Source organism: Meleagris gallopavo, chromosome 6 (genome assembly GCF_905368555.1).
Source record: "Meleagris gallopavo chromosome 6, MGAL_WU_HG_1.1, whole genome shotgun sequence".
In the NCBI taxonomy this organism is placed as follows: domain Eukaryota; kingdom Metazoa; phylum Chordata; class Aves; order Galliformes; family Phasianidae; genus Meleagris; species Meleagris gallopavo.
The window spans coordinates 50,640,918-50,654,400 of NC_139409.1; the positions used below are offsets into that span (position 1 = coordinate 50,640,918).

Sequence of the window (13,483 nt, forward strand, 5' to 3'; positions counted from 1 at the left end):
TTTATCAAAGTAATGCGATAGCAAATTAATTGTTCCTCATTGTATTAGTGTATTATCCAGGGTGTCTGATGCAATGCAGTGTAACACTTTTCCACCCTTAATAGTCAAAATGCATAGACACTAAACTCTGTTGTACAAAGAACTATGTACTCTCTTCAGAAAATTAAGAACATTTCCAGACTTTGTCATCCCACGTCCCTGATCAAAGTGAGCCTGATCATTGGAGTCCTTTTAAAGAGTTACTGTGTGTTAGTATGAATGGAATTTATGGTCTCTAATTTCCTCCAAAAAACGTATGCTTTTCTTTGGTGAGCAGAAATAGGGTACGCGAAAGACTAAACTGAGATTTATAGAAAATATCCATGGGAAAGGCCTACAGTTATCCGTAAGGTGTTAATGTGAAAGAGTCTAGCATTCAGCAGTTACATTTTTTTCAGTTGTACTGAATGTTTTCAATGATCCACCTTAGCTGCTGAGCAAAATTCAGAGTTGTGTGTAAGCATATATAAATTGCATGGTAGTCAGATGTATCTGTTTAAGACTGTCTGAGCTTAAGGGCAGTCAAGGGAATATTTGATAAAACCTAAATTCTGAAAGAGTTAGAAAGGATATGAATTATACTTGGTCAGATTCATTTCTGACTTTGACCTCAAGCATCAAGAAGGGTGCAACATGCACACATTTTACAGAAATTCAATTTTAGAAACATCTTCTCTGTTCTCAGTATGAAGCTACTGCTAATGATCTGTAATTCACACTTTTAAGTTAAATTGAGAATATTCTTAAAGAGTGAAGGGAGCTACTGGAAGAGTATCTATTGGATAGAAGGCGTGTTATGATTGTTCATATCCTGTATTTAAAAAAATACATTGCTGGGAAATTGTTTAATATACAAGAACATTGATTTTAGTTACCCTAGCTTTAGAGCTGAATTACTTCATAGGATCTAACCTTTAAAATAAGATTAATTTGCAACTGCTCCTCTGATCTTCAGTTATCAATCTGTGAAACTGATCATGCTTACTTTTCACTGTGAAAGAAGTGCGGGGAGAAGATTTAATATTGTAGAACAGGGTTTTGAAGAGGCCTTATTGTTTAGGTATATTGATAAAAGTAGAGGAGAAGAGTCAATGTGAGAAATCCTTAAGAGAAAGTCTCTTCAGGTGGGCCACATTTCATTAAGGGCTCAAGTGCACAATTAATTATGGCAGCATAATTAGTTGTCTCTGTTAACTGAGACATAGTAACTGCTGTTAATTGATTTTGTGTATATTCTTTAATTGCCCTAATATGAGAATACACAGCTTAGCATAGCCATCCCTCACTGACACGTAAAACTAAGTCATACTACACTGTATTTGGGCTGCTCATGCTTGATGAGTTGCTGCTGCTTGTTAATTTGTTATGCTGCCAACATTAGACTATGAATCTCAGCCCTGAGATTATGTCCCATCAAAGACAAATTATTGCCCGTCCAGATTTAAAATAGAAGACACTGAAGTAGGAAGTAGTAAATAATAGCACATGTAAATACACTTAGCGCTGCTTTACCATTGAAATAAGAAGTAAACACAGTGGAAAAAGTTGATTATGAAACATAATTATATAAAAGCATATTTGAGAGTTCCTGCTCGTTGCTGAGAATTATGTAGGAAATTACACAACTTTGTAGTTGATTAAACATTATGTTAAAACCTGCAGTGGCTGATGGTTTTCTGTATTTTCTATCCAGAGACAACTGTGTAGGCCACCTTCTTTCAGACTTTTCTTTTTCTTTTGCATCTTTTATGTTTGCACAGCACAGGAATGTTGTGACATTTTCAGGAATCAGAAAGATACTGATCATCAACATCAATCTCATCTAAGAAACTGGCCTCCTTTTTCTGAAACAACCTTGGGGACAGGACACATGTTCAGCAATAAAGCAGTATAAGAATTGTCATGTTGGTCAAAAGTTAACCTGACGTGGTATCATGTCTCCAAAAATAGCCAGAGATGGAGATTAGGAAGAGCATGTAAAGATAAGTGTTAATAACTCCCCCAGCTGGAGTGTTGTTAGTTTCTGGTGATGTGTTGCTGAAGCACTTTCTGACTTATGCAGTTTTTTTATTTAGTAGAGGTCAAGGGATATAATAGGTAGCTAAGACCCAGCAATTCGTTTCAAGGTGTCCGCATTGTTTTTCTATGCATAATGTTTTGTTTCCTTTAACTCGATATTGATTGGAATCTTGCTTAGTATTCATTCTCCGTAGAACAGAGTAGCTTTCACTTGCAAAGGTAACCCTTCATCTGTGTTTACTTTTGCCAGTAAATATCTGTACTTTGCTATCTGTTGTGAGTCAACACTGGCAGTTTATCAGCTACACAGTGCTTGAGAAAAGGTTATGGTATACACTGCAGTGCTTGGCCCATTGTAGCAGGAAAGTGCCATATGATAAAGGGGAAATCAAACATGGCCAAATGAAGAATGAATTCTACACGAGTTCAAATTTTTCAGTTCCCAAAACCTTAAGACAGACCAGCTTGGTAGCTGTTATTGGAATGTATACAAATTTTACATTTTTTAAAATGTCACTGTCCTATTGAGGGATAATAGCAATCATTCTGTCCACCCTCAGAAGTCAAAGTTTTCCTTTTGCCAGCAGCTAGTCTTTAGTACACCCCAATGCGTGTCTTTCAACAACATTTGAGAAAATTACTGTTATGCTGTTTCCAGCCCCTTGAAGTAAAGAGCTTAATGGACATTCACAACAGAGATCTTCCTTCTATCAGATGTAGTTATAATGACAGACAAAAACCAGTGACCTGGAGGACTCACTATGGAGAGGAGACTAGCAATACTGTGAGAGATGTGTAGTAGCACATCAGGAGGGAGAAACATGTGGCAAGAGATTGAAACTGTTTTTTGTGTAAACTGCACTGCTTGTGCCTTTATAAAACTGAAATTCTGCAATTTTGGATGTTTAGCTCTTTAAGCTCTTAGTGGGTTGTGTCAGCTGTTAACTAATGGTTACTTTTTCAGGTATATTTACAACCTCGGTTAACTTTTTGTTTGGTGGGTCTGTGGCAGTGCCTAATAGATTTCTCATTTTGGTACACATCTCTGTGTTTTGGGGGTACTTGGTTAATAGATATCTTTTTCAAGTTTACTGATAGCCTGGTTTAAGACCAGCTAGGGAACTCTTACTTTTCAAAACAAAAGTAATTGCTTGATGTATACCTATGTATCATTTTCAGATACCGTGGCTCTTTAAAAAAATTGTGTTTGTTTGTAGTGGTCTGGTTTTTTTTACCTTGGAAAGTGCTTAATATCTTTTCCAGAGAGGCATATGCCTTTCCAGTTTGCATATCACAAACTCACAATATAGTGTTATATGTAACTGGTGCAAGCCCGAGAGAGAACTGCTCCCAGATTACAGCATGAATACAGGCAGAGCAGAACTCATCTCGCATTAATACTCAGCGAACAAAAAACCTAAAAACCTTACCAGCTGCAGAGGCAACTACATGCTATGTCCAGTTTTGCATTTCTTCGGAAGCTTAGCAATTCGGGCTTTATGACAGCAGTGATAAACAGCAACCATCCATGGTAAAAAAGCATTGTTTGGGGTTTGGGGAGAATCAAGGGGAGGGAAGAATAGCTACATGCCATAGGGATGTGTACTTTGTGTGAAGACTTAGAGGGCACTGCAGTGAAAGAATGAGCTTGTAATGGGTTTACTGGGAAAGTAAACATGCTCTACTTCATTGGAATTTGTGGCACAACTTTCTGGCCTATACAACAATAGAAAGAGAGAAAACGTTTCACTAAGGGGCAGTGCAGCCTTTTCCTGTAAGCACAGTGTCAAACTGTTGTATCTTTAACATTATGATAGAAGTTTTGACACAATTCAGAATTGCATCAAAAATAGTCAAATATCTGTAACCTCTGTTAACCCATGAGACTTTCAGCATATCATTTCATTAACCAAGAAAACAGTTTCCAAATGTGGAAGCTTATGCAGCACTTGATTTATTACATTTATTACTGTTTTTGCTGCATTTTTATCAAAAACAGATGATAGGCCTTTCAAAGACCAGTTATAGTTATTTATTCCTATCGGACTTGAGAATTAAAAGGGCATTCAACTAAATAAGTTAGAATTCTGAGAGATTCTGGTATACCTACAGATAAAAGGTAGTCAAGGGCAAATGATGACTGGATTATGGTCAATATGTGCTATGTATGTGTGCATTTATGGAATATGAAAATAAAGAGCAGACAAAACTGGTATGTAATCAGCCCTTTTATCTGAGGATCCTTCTAGAAAATCTGTGTTAGGCAGCTGATTTAAAGGCCACTTTCAAAGTACAAATAACTGAAGGATGTAGCAACTTCAGAGGTTTCCAAATAAATGATATGCAGTCATATCAACAAATGCTGAAAGTCTTTTTAAAATGTTTGTATTTCAAGGCACGTACACTTCACTGGTCAAAGTGCACATATGTAAATTAGACTTTAAGCTTAAGGAGATCATAGATGACACAACTGAAGTAACACAAAAGTATTGTCTTCAATGGTGATAATAAAACTAAATTGCAGAATAGTTAAAGGTGTCAGAGAAAAAAAAAAAAAAAAAAAGATATGAGGCAAAAAAAGAGATTTGTATCCAGAAGGGCACATTTACTGTTTGCCTGTCTCCTTGCACACGTACTAGTCTTTTCAATACTTCGTGGTTATTTTCCACCCCATAAATACACATCACACTTTATATTCCTCTTTCATATTTTCTCAGCCCGATAGCCCTGTAGTGATTTAATACTTCCCTTTTAGGCTTAGCTCTGGCAGAGAACTGTCTGATCCTGGCTGAAGGCATTTCCCAGTTCAGAGCTGTTGTGATTCCTCAAGAAGCCTTTGTTTTGTGTCCTTTGATGAGCCCTTTAATCTTTGTCATCATTTTCTGTTTTTCTTATCTTACAAAGTCTTTCTGTGCCAGGATTGTAGCCAGCAACCTATCATGAATGGGAACACAGGTCAGTTCCCACAAGATAGGAGGACAGGAGACAGCTATTTCTTAGCTTCCTGCTTGATGGAACTCTGCTAGCTTAACTGTGAGACTTTTCAGGTCAGGTTTTCCTCCATCTTTCTCTCAATTTCTGCAGCGTTTTTTGACACTTGGACATACTTTGTTTGTACTGTGGAGATGGGGGCTGCTTGTTTATTTGTGGAAAGGGAAGTAGATGCTTGTGTTGCAGTGTGTGCTTGGTGACACCAGGCTGGGACAGCCTGGCTGGTCCCACGCTGCCTGCTCTCTGCTTTCCATTGCAGCTTACATGCGTAAAGCTGAGACTGAAGTGAGTGCTTGGTTATGCCGGCAGTAGGAATTTCAGAAAGTTCTGCCAGGGTGAACTGGAAAGCTTTAAATGAGAATTCTCAATCCGAGGTATTCTGAAGTCAGAGCTGTATTCTTCACAGAGCTGCAGTTCCCAGCAACTGAGACCGTAGCTTATTTGGTCAGCCACTTAACGTTAAGCAAGTTTGGCCATTCTAACAGTGCATCCAAGACTGAACCTCTTATATTTCTTGAGGCAATGATGAAAGATGACAGCGACATTTAATCACAATTCTAGTGATTAGATAAATTAGATAGCTAATTACATTGAGTTCTGGAGAATTTGGGACTTGGTTTGGACGAACAGATCTATTCTTTTTTGTTAACTTTCAGGTGTTTTTTTTTTGGTGGTGGTGTTTTGTTTTTTAAGCATAGTAATGTCTAGTGTCTTCTGTGAAGAGCAGATCTTCATTCTTTTCCATATGCTAAGATAGTTCCTCTCCTAAGGAGTTCAGGCCAGGGTTTTGAAGGCATTAAGTTCAGATAAATGTTTGAGGGCTAGGTTTCAAAGCTGAGAAAGGGAAGATGGATTCAAAGCTGAGGGGTGGAAGAAGAGGCACGGAGTGAAGAAGTGACTTGCCAGTGCAAGAATTACAACTGGAGATAAGGCTTCCGTTTCTGTACTCCCTGCATAGTGTCTCATCTGCTATTTGAGGCCATCTCTAGTCTATTTGCTGTCTGCATTATTGGGAATTACTTAAAAGTTGTACTCTGAAAATAAATGTGCCTGACTACATAGTGCATTTTTTTCCTTTTGTTCTTTAGAGATCATAACTTCTGAAAGCTCTTCTGCTGTAAAGAGAGGAGAGGGTGTCTGTAGGGCTCTTACAGCTTTTTGTAATGAGCCTGACAAAAGGTGGTGCTGAAAGAGCTGGAGTTTTTCCATTCTTTTCTGTTTTTTTTTTAAAGCCAGCTGTGAATACGTTGGATCTACGTGTTTACCTTCTCAGATGTTGTGAGGGACAGCACTAATTTCCCTTGCAGTCTGACAGCCCAACTCTTGCGTAGCTGAACCACTGCCTACAACAAAGACTGAGTTTTATCAAACTGCTTTCCACCTTGTTATTTTCCTGCAGCTTGTCCTGTCTCATATACGTATGCAGAAGGCTGCTGTTGTCCTGGTGCTGCCAGGTGACCCCACAGGTCCACCGCCAGCTCTGTCTGGTGTTGAACACCTTGAGCTCAGTGCACTGGATAAAACAGAGCATGACAGGAACAAATGCCAATATTCTTGCTTCATAGAGGCCTGCTGAGCAGATGTGCAGCAAGCAGACCTGGCCTCCAGTTGTAAGCTAGTGCACCCTCTGTACCACCTGCTGGGCGACACAATACCCTGTGATTTCAGAACTTGGGTAAAAGATTGCTGATCATAAGAGGGAAAAGTTCTTCTTCACTTATAGTGTTGTTTCTTTCACCTCCATATTTCTCTCTTTCCAAGTGGGTGTTTGTCTTGCTCTGAGCTTGTTGTTAGCACCCTTCATGAGAATCAGATAGGGACGGGGGCAGGCAGCAGTTCTGCTGCTGCCAGGAAATGGAAAAGAGATTGTGCACTCCTTGCAACAGTTCTCACTGAAATGGTATCAGGAGCTGGGAATGCCCTGAGCTTTCCATGCCCGTGTTAAAATTTGTGGGCAGCTGTAAGTTCTGATTTGCTCTGCTCTGCTTCCTTCTTTCTTCTCTAGTCCCACTGAAGATATCAGGTATGTACTGGGCATGATGCCACAGGGAATAGCACATGCTCATCATGTACCAGCAGTATCCTCAGACACATTGTACTTGCTTTTGCTTCAGAACTCATGCACACAATGCATTTTTTTTTTTCCTTTAACTTCTGTGTCATCCAGGAATGTACTTGAAGAAATGAAGAGGGAGTCTTGAAATGCAGCCGTGTGGCTAGCAACTGTATCATTCTCATCCAGTATTTGAGCAGTGCCTGAACAGATACTGCCTTGATTCTTTGAACTTTGGACATTTGTATTCCACAGAATGGGTGCCAAAGTCATCTCATCATTTATTTTAATGGGTCTGTATAGCTTGGGTAATATTTTGTGATTGATAATCGTTCTACTACTTGTAGGAAGCGATTACAATGTTATCTCTGATTCACAAATTAGTCTTTGCCAATGTGAAATATTACTGGCGATTCTCTGTTGGATGGTATTGTCTAGGAACTTGGTGAAATTGCCATGGAAGATAGATTCCCTCTCTTTTTTATAGAGCCCTGTGCTCTTCCCTTGAATACCTCCACTGCACATGTTTCTGAAGCTGCTACAAACCAATAAATTCCCACTGAAATCAACAAGAAGTACTGGCACATGGCATCTGTGTTCCACCAAGCTCAGCTCCTTTCACGTGCAACCATACACAGAGAGCCCAGGTGCAGATTTTGTGGATTTTTTTTTTTTGTAGAAAAACGATGAGATTCACGTGGAAGATGAATACAGTGTAAATGGGAAGCAGCTGTGATTGGAAGGGTTATCAGCACATGAATCAAAAGATTATATTTGCTCCAAAACAGTGCTGAGCTAGCAAGCCTCGTTTCAGTAATTTTCTTACTAATTATGAACAAACAGAAAACAATGTATTCGTGTTTTTAAAATCTAGGATATAAGTTCAGTTCAAGGATGCAAAATCTTTCAGGAGTCTGTTTTGTTGGTATAAGATCTCAGCACCACTGAACTTGAACATTTAAGATTATGGAAGGCACAGGAACCCCAGAGATGGGGGTCTCAGAGCAAAATGTAGTAGGTTGCTTCATGGGCTTGCCTGAGGGGGCAAACTCAGTGGACTGTCTATTGACCGAGACAATAACTAATTTAAAATCCTGTAGAATAGATCAATGTCAATAATTAACCATTTCTAAATGTGGTGGATTTTATGGATTATTTTCTTTATTAAAATTTTACCATCAAAATGATTCATCACAACAGGACTTGGAATGTATGTAGTAAAGAAAGCATTTTTCTTAGTTTATGGAAGCAATGAACTTATGAACTTTCTTCTCATCTGTTGAAAGGCTCTTCTATATCTTTCTGAAATGGTAAAACATGTGAAGGGCTCTTTTTAAGTGACCGTTGTGGCACAGAGAAATCTCAGTATAAAAGGGGATAAATCTCTTCACATAATATCAAAATTTGATTGTAGCCCTGCTGCGTCACTGTCTAGTTTTTGCCAGCTACAGAGTCCCTTGTGTCTTGTTGTGGTTACAGCAACATTTATCCTACTTACACATGGCATTTGGGCAATTTTAGTAGACAGAAAATCATCTTTGACCTTCCATGAGGGTTTTACCTGCTGCGAGAAAGCAGAATTTTATCTATGATGTAGTGCTGTAGTAACTCATCTTGCTTCTGAAAAAGTGCATAAATGATGTAGGGAGCTGTTTTGGTATTCATCTTTTTTGCAGACTAGTTAGTGAATCTAGCTTTACCTTATTCCTCATCCAGGATTTCCTGCTATAGGAATCCCAGATGCCAAGAGCACGTTTTCCATCCAGAATGACTTACTCAGAGAGCAGGAGGTCAGCATGGATGAGTTACTTTCTCCCTCCAGGGTTTGAACACAGCAGGGGTTTGAGTACAGCAGAACCATTTTTTGCAAGGTCTTTAGTATTGGTTATAAGATCCTGAGAAACTCAGAATAGTGTTTTGTACTTCTAAGCTATTCTCTGACCTTTACAATTCTTTGGATGTTCACCTTACCCCATTAACAGCAAATATCATTTCCTCCCATTTATCACCACTGAAACTATTTATTAAAAAAAATATATCTTGAATTAGATACTTTTGGTGAATTTGTTTCTTAATTAAATCTCCATAATGATGTTTGTTTTTTTTCGTCCTTTCATTAAATTATCTATGCTGATTTCATCATGTGTTCTCTCTTCAAAAATTGCCTATGGATTTTTTTCAAGTCTCCTTTGTTAAAAGCAGCTGCTGCAGTGAGACCTCTAAGAGTAGAAAGTGGTATTTATTGCAGACACTTCTTCCTGATGGTGGGACCTGTGCATCTACCAGGTATTTCTTCACTTCTCAGATGGCAGGAAGCAGAGGTGTAGGGAGGTGAGGTGTTTACTGATGTGGGATGAGCTGTCACAGCTCACTTGCAGCTCTTGTCTCATCCCTGAGGATAAGAGCCACAAGTCTGAAGCCTTCTCACTCAGGGGCCATATTAAGGGAGCTTTAGGTGATTAGGTTGCATATACTGATAATCTTGTTTCCTTTTACAGATCCCTTTACACTGTAAGGAAGCTATGAGTGCGGTCACAGAATAACTTTGGGTGCAATGGGCCTCTGGAGGTCGTCTGTTCAAGGCAGGTCCAGTTAGAGCAGGTTGCTCAAGAAATCTACTAGTAAAATTTTGAATATCATCAAGTAAAGTTTCCTTTTGGGCAGCTTTTTTTTAGTGTAGACTACCCTCACACTGAAACAAGTCTTATTTCATTTTCAAAGATGGCATTTCCCTGTCTCTAGGTTATGTTTTCTCCTGACACTTTCCTTTTGGTGGATAATGTTTGCCATCCCTCGGAAAACTCAGGAAAAAAAAGTAATTACTATTTCACCTGATATTTTAAAACAAGTTGTAAATAAAACACATGAAATCAGGAATAGAGTGTTTGTTGTTTTTTAAAAGCCATTTGCATCAATAGAAACAAAATGGATTTTGGTTATGTAGCAAATTGCAGCTCTGTTACAGAAAGGAGGTGGAGGTGGGGATAGAAATAAGTGGCTGATGCATATGCATCAGCATTCAAACTGTGGATGTTGTAACTTGCCAGCAGTGTTCCCCCAGACAGAGACTTCTGATTGGCAGCAGTACAAGACATGCAAAGTGGAAAGCGTAAACACGAAGAGACCAAGCACTGTGTATAAATGTATAATCTTTTTGCAGTAGAGGGGCACCAGAGTGCCTTCCCAGCAGCTCATGGCAAGGACTCTCAATTCTACGCTCAGCAGGCAGAACATTTAGGGAAGTTGCTTTTGTGATGAGAAGATCTCATACACATCTCTCTCCTGCCTGTGTCTTTGAGAATCAGTCTGCGCACAGCAGAGTGTTTGAACGCTGCAGTTGTCTAGCACAGGCCTCACAGGCTTATGATGTGTGACTACAGTTCTACTTCTCTTTCTCAAATCCCTTAAAATGAGTCTACAGATACATCGGGGTGTTTCAGGGGCCTGAAGAGATTTCAGAGTCTTGGTTTGTCTCCCTGCTATCTCAATGTTTGTCCAATCTACTGAACAGCACTTAAGTGCTACTGAAGTCACTTTATACCTGGATTACTCCAGAAAGCACTAGCAATTAGCACGAGCTGATACATCTCATGGAGAGATGAGACTGTTTCCTTCCCGTAGCTTGCCTAGGGTTTCTGGATTTACATATGTAAATATTTAATATGCTGTACTTCTGGATTCAGGCTCAGTTCAGAGACAACCACAGCAGAGTTATCTGTAGTATTTAAGACCTTGCAACCCCTACGTTGTCTGTGCTGCCTCTGCCAGAAGCAGCCTCTCATTAACACACCATTTCTGGAGGCACCATTTGATCCCTGGTCCTTGTTACCAGTTTCAGCAATCTGGGTAGTTTAGTTCATGTTTGGATGCTATTTTTGACAGCCTTTGCCTGCTAGCAAGTTAGCTAATGGCAAGTAAATGCAGGGTTGCTTCGGGTCACCTAGAGGTTTGAGAGGTGTGGGGCTCAGATGTGGGCCTGCACTTAGCTGAAAGACAGGGGTTTTTTTTATTAATCACATTCTAGTGCAGAGGACATGTTCATATGTATTCAGGCTGCTGATTTGTGTCTCTCAGTGGGGTTTTAGCAATTAAATGGAGGAGGCACTTGTCCTTCTAGAGCAGCCCTGTGGACAGCAGGACCTGAACTCCTCCAGTATGTAGAGATACTCTCTACTGCAGTCAGGGGATCTAGCTGTTAATTTGAACAGGATAAGGACTTCACCAAGAAGTATCAGAATTTGCTGATCTAAAATTATAAACTCTCTCTTCTAGTTATAAATTCATAGAAAAGTATGAAAATTTGATTATTCTTTTTTTCTCTTTTACTTGTTGGAAAAATAACTAAAAAAATTGCTTCAGAAATGAAATTTCCTTTGATGGTTTAAAACCAGTACATGGGTGTTTTGTGACTGAGTTGTGGAACCCTGAGAACTGGGTTCATAATGACCTCTCAACACAGCCTTAAAACTGGTACCAGGGACTCCTGCAATTTCTGCTTCTCTACAAAATGTGCTGAACTTCTATGATAGATAAAAAATCTCATATTCTGCTTTCTTCTGTCAGCAAATGACTCAGTGGAAGCCTTTTAAATATACATAACACTTGCAAAGATAAATGTTTTGCTTCTGAACTAGCCCATTTAGATTTTGTACAGTTTGAAAAATAGAATCTGATTTTGCTTTATAAGATCTATTTCTTTTTCTAAATTTCGTAAATTTGTTGCATTTGAGAGACATTTAAATGCTAACTAGTGTATCTTTGGCACACATAAATGATTTAGACGACCTGTGTGTATTATGTACTGTGGAGTACATAATCTGGTTGGTAGTGCATGCAGCAAGTTTATTTCAAGCAGAAATGCTACATGAAGTTTAGGAATATTTTGGAGAAGGACTGAGTAATATTTGATTGTGAAATGGACAAGATACAGCTTGGATGGCTATTTCTTTTGGAAGTAAAATAAGAGGTAGGTATGGCCTCCACCTACTGGAATTAGGGTTAGGAATTTTTCTGTTTGTTGGTTTTAACAAAAGATGAATCAGGTTGTTAGCAACTATCATGCAAACAGCCCATAGTTCAGGTGCTATAATAAATTAAAAATGTTAAGCAGGCTTTGCTTTGTTGTTGTTGTTGTTTTGTTTTGTTTTGTTTTGTTTTCCACTGTGAACTATAAATTACTTAGCCCTTGAAAGGGGCTTCATTTGGAAGCCATGGCTTATCGAGTCTGACAAAGATTGCTGTATGCTGGCACCTGACTCAAACAGGTATCTACCAACAAAGTATCTGCAGTAAGTCTCCGAGGTTGTAAGGGTGACTTTATGGTAGGTATATTCCAAAGGCAACAAGAAGGTGGGAAAATGAAAAACTGTAGAACAGTACCAGAAATGCATTTACCTGTTCTGGATTCTTAGTGTAGCAGCCAGCAGCTGGATGTCTACGGTAGCAGCATACAAGGGGACCATGTACATTGGATTTCTCTGAAGACCAACTTGAAAATGCACAGCGTATTTGCTTTTTTGCTGGGAGACAAATGTGTGCATCCTCAGAGCCTGTTTGAGACTTCAGTTCTGGACTATACATATGCAAGTAAAGGACTTCTTTTTGAAACACAGTAGGTTGCATGCGTCACGTGCACAAACAAGTACGGATCCATTAGCAGGAGGTGATGCCAGTTCACAGCAGCTGTGAGTTCAAGTATTTACTTTTCAGACTGAAATTTCCAGAGGTAATACAGAAAAGAAAAACCTTTCTTTTTCTGCTCTCAACGCTGCTAAAAAAAGACACATTTAATGATGATGGTTACTAAGAAAAATACCTTCAATAAAACACCACACTTACTGTATTTTTTAATATAGATTCCTTCTGACCTGGTGAGTGAGCTAAAACATGTTGCCTGCAAATATGTTTGTACGACTGCATGAGTTGTTTCTCAGAATATTTAAGTTGCAGAATTGTGACAATTGGATGGGCGATGGCACATTTGAGAACTAGCTCCAAAAGGCAGTGTGCAACTTCTGCAGGTGGGAGAGAGCTCCCCTGGGGCTACTGAACCCCCACCAGCAGATAGAACTGTTTGGTTTATGAATCTGCAGTGCCTTCTTGTTTCTGCCTTTTAGTACTATAAGCACATTAATTTTGGTTTGCATGCCAGAAGAGCTGTTCTCCCACAAAGAGGGTCCTTTACCTTTCTGCGTGTGCCAGCTTAGGCATCCCCAGACTGCCAGTTAGACCAGCAGCTTTCAATCTTGCTTTCCATTCCTTCCTTGGGGTTGCAGAGCAAGGTTCCAAGGTGCAGGACCGAATTCTATGCTGTCAGTGGGCTTTCTAAGACTGGGAAGGGACAGGCTCACAGCCCAGGAGTTTTTAAGGCACAAAACTGTC

At 39.3% G+C, this 13,483-nt stretch overlaps 1 protein-coding gene across 6 annotated transcripts in view; it reads left to right on the top strand.

Moving 5' to 3' along the window:
* The window catches only part of HECW1 (HECT, C2 and WW domain containing E3 ubiquitin protein ligase 1), a 237,126-nt gene that overhangs the window by 93,996 nt on the left and 129,647 nt on the right, over positions 1 to 13,483 (top strand). The window lies entirely within an intron of this gene.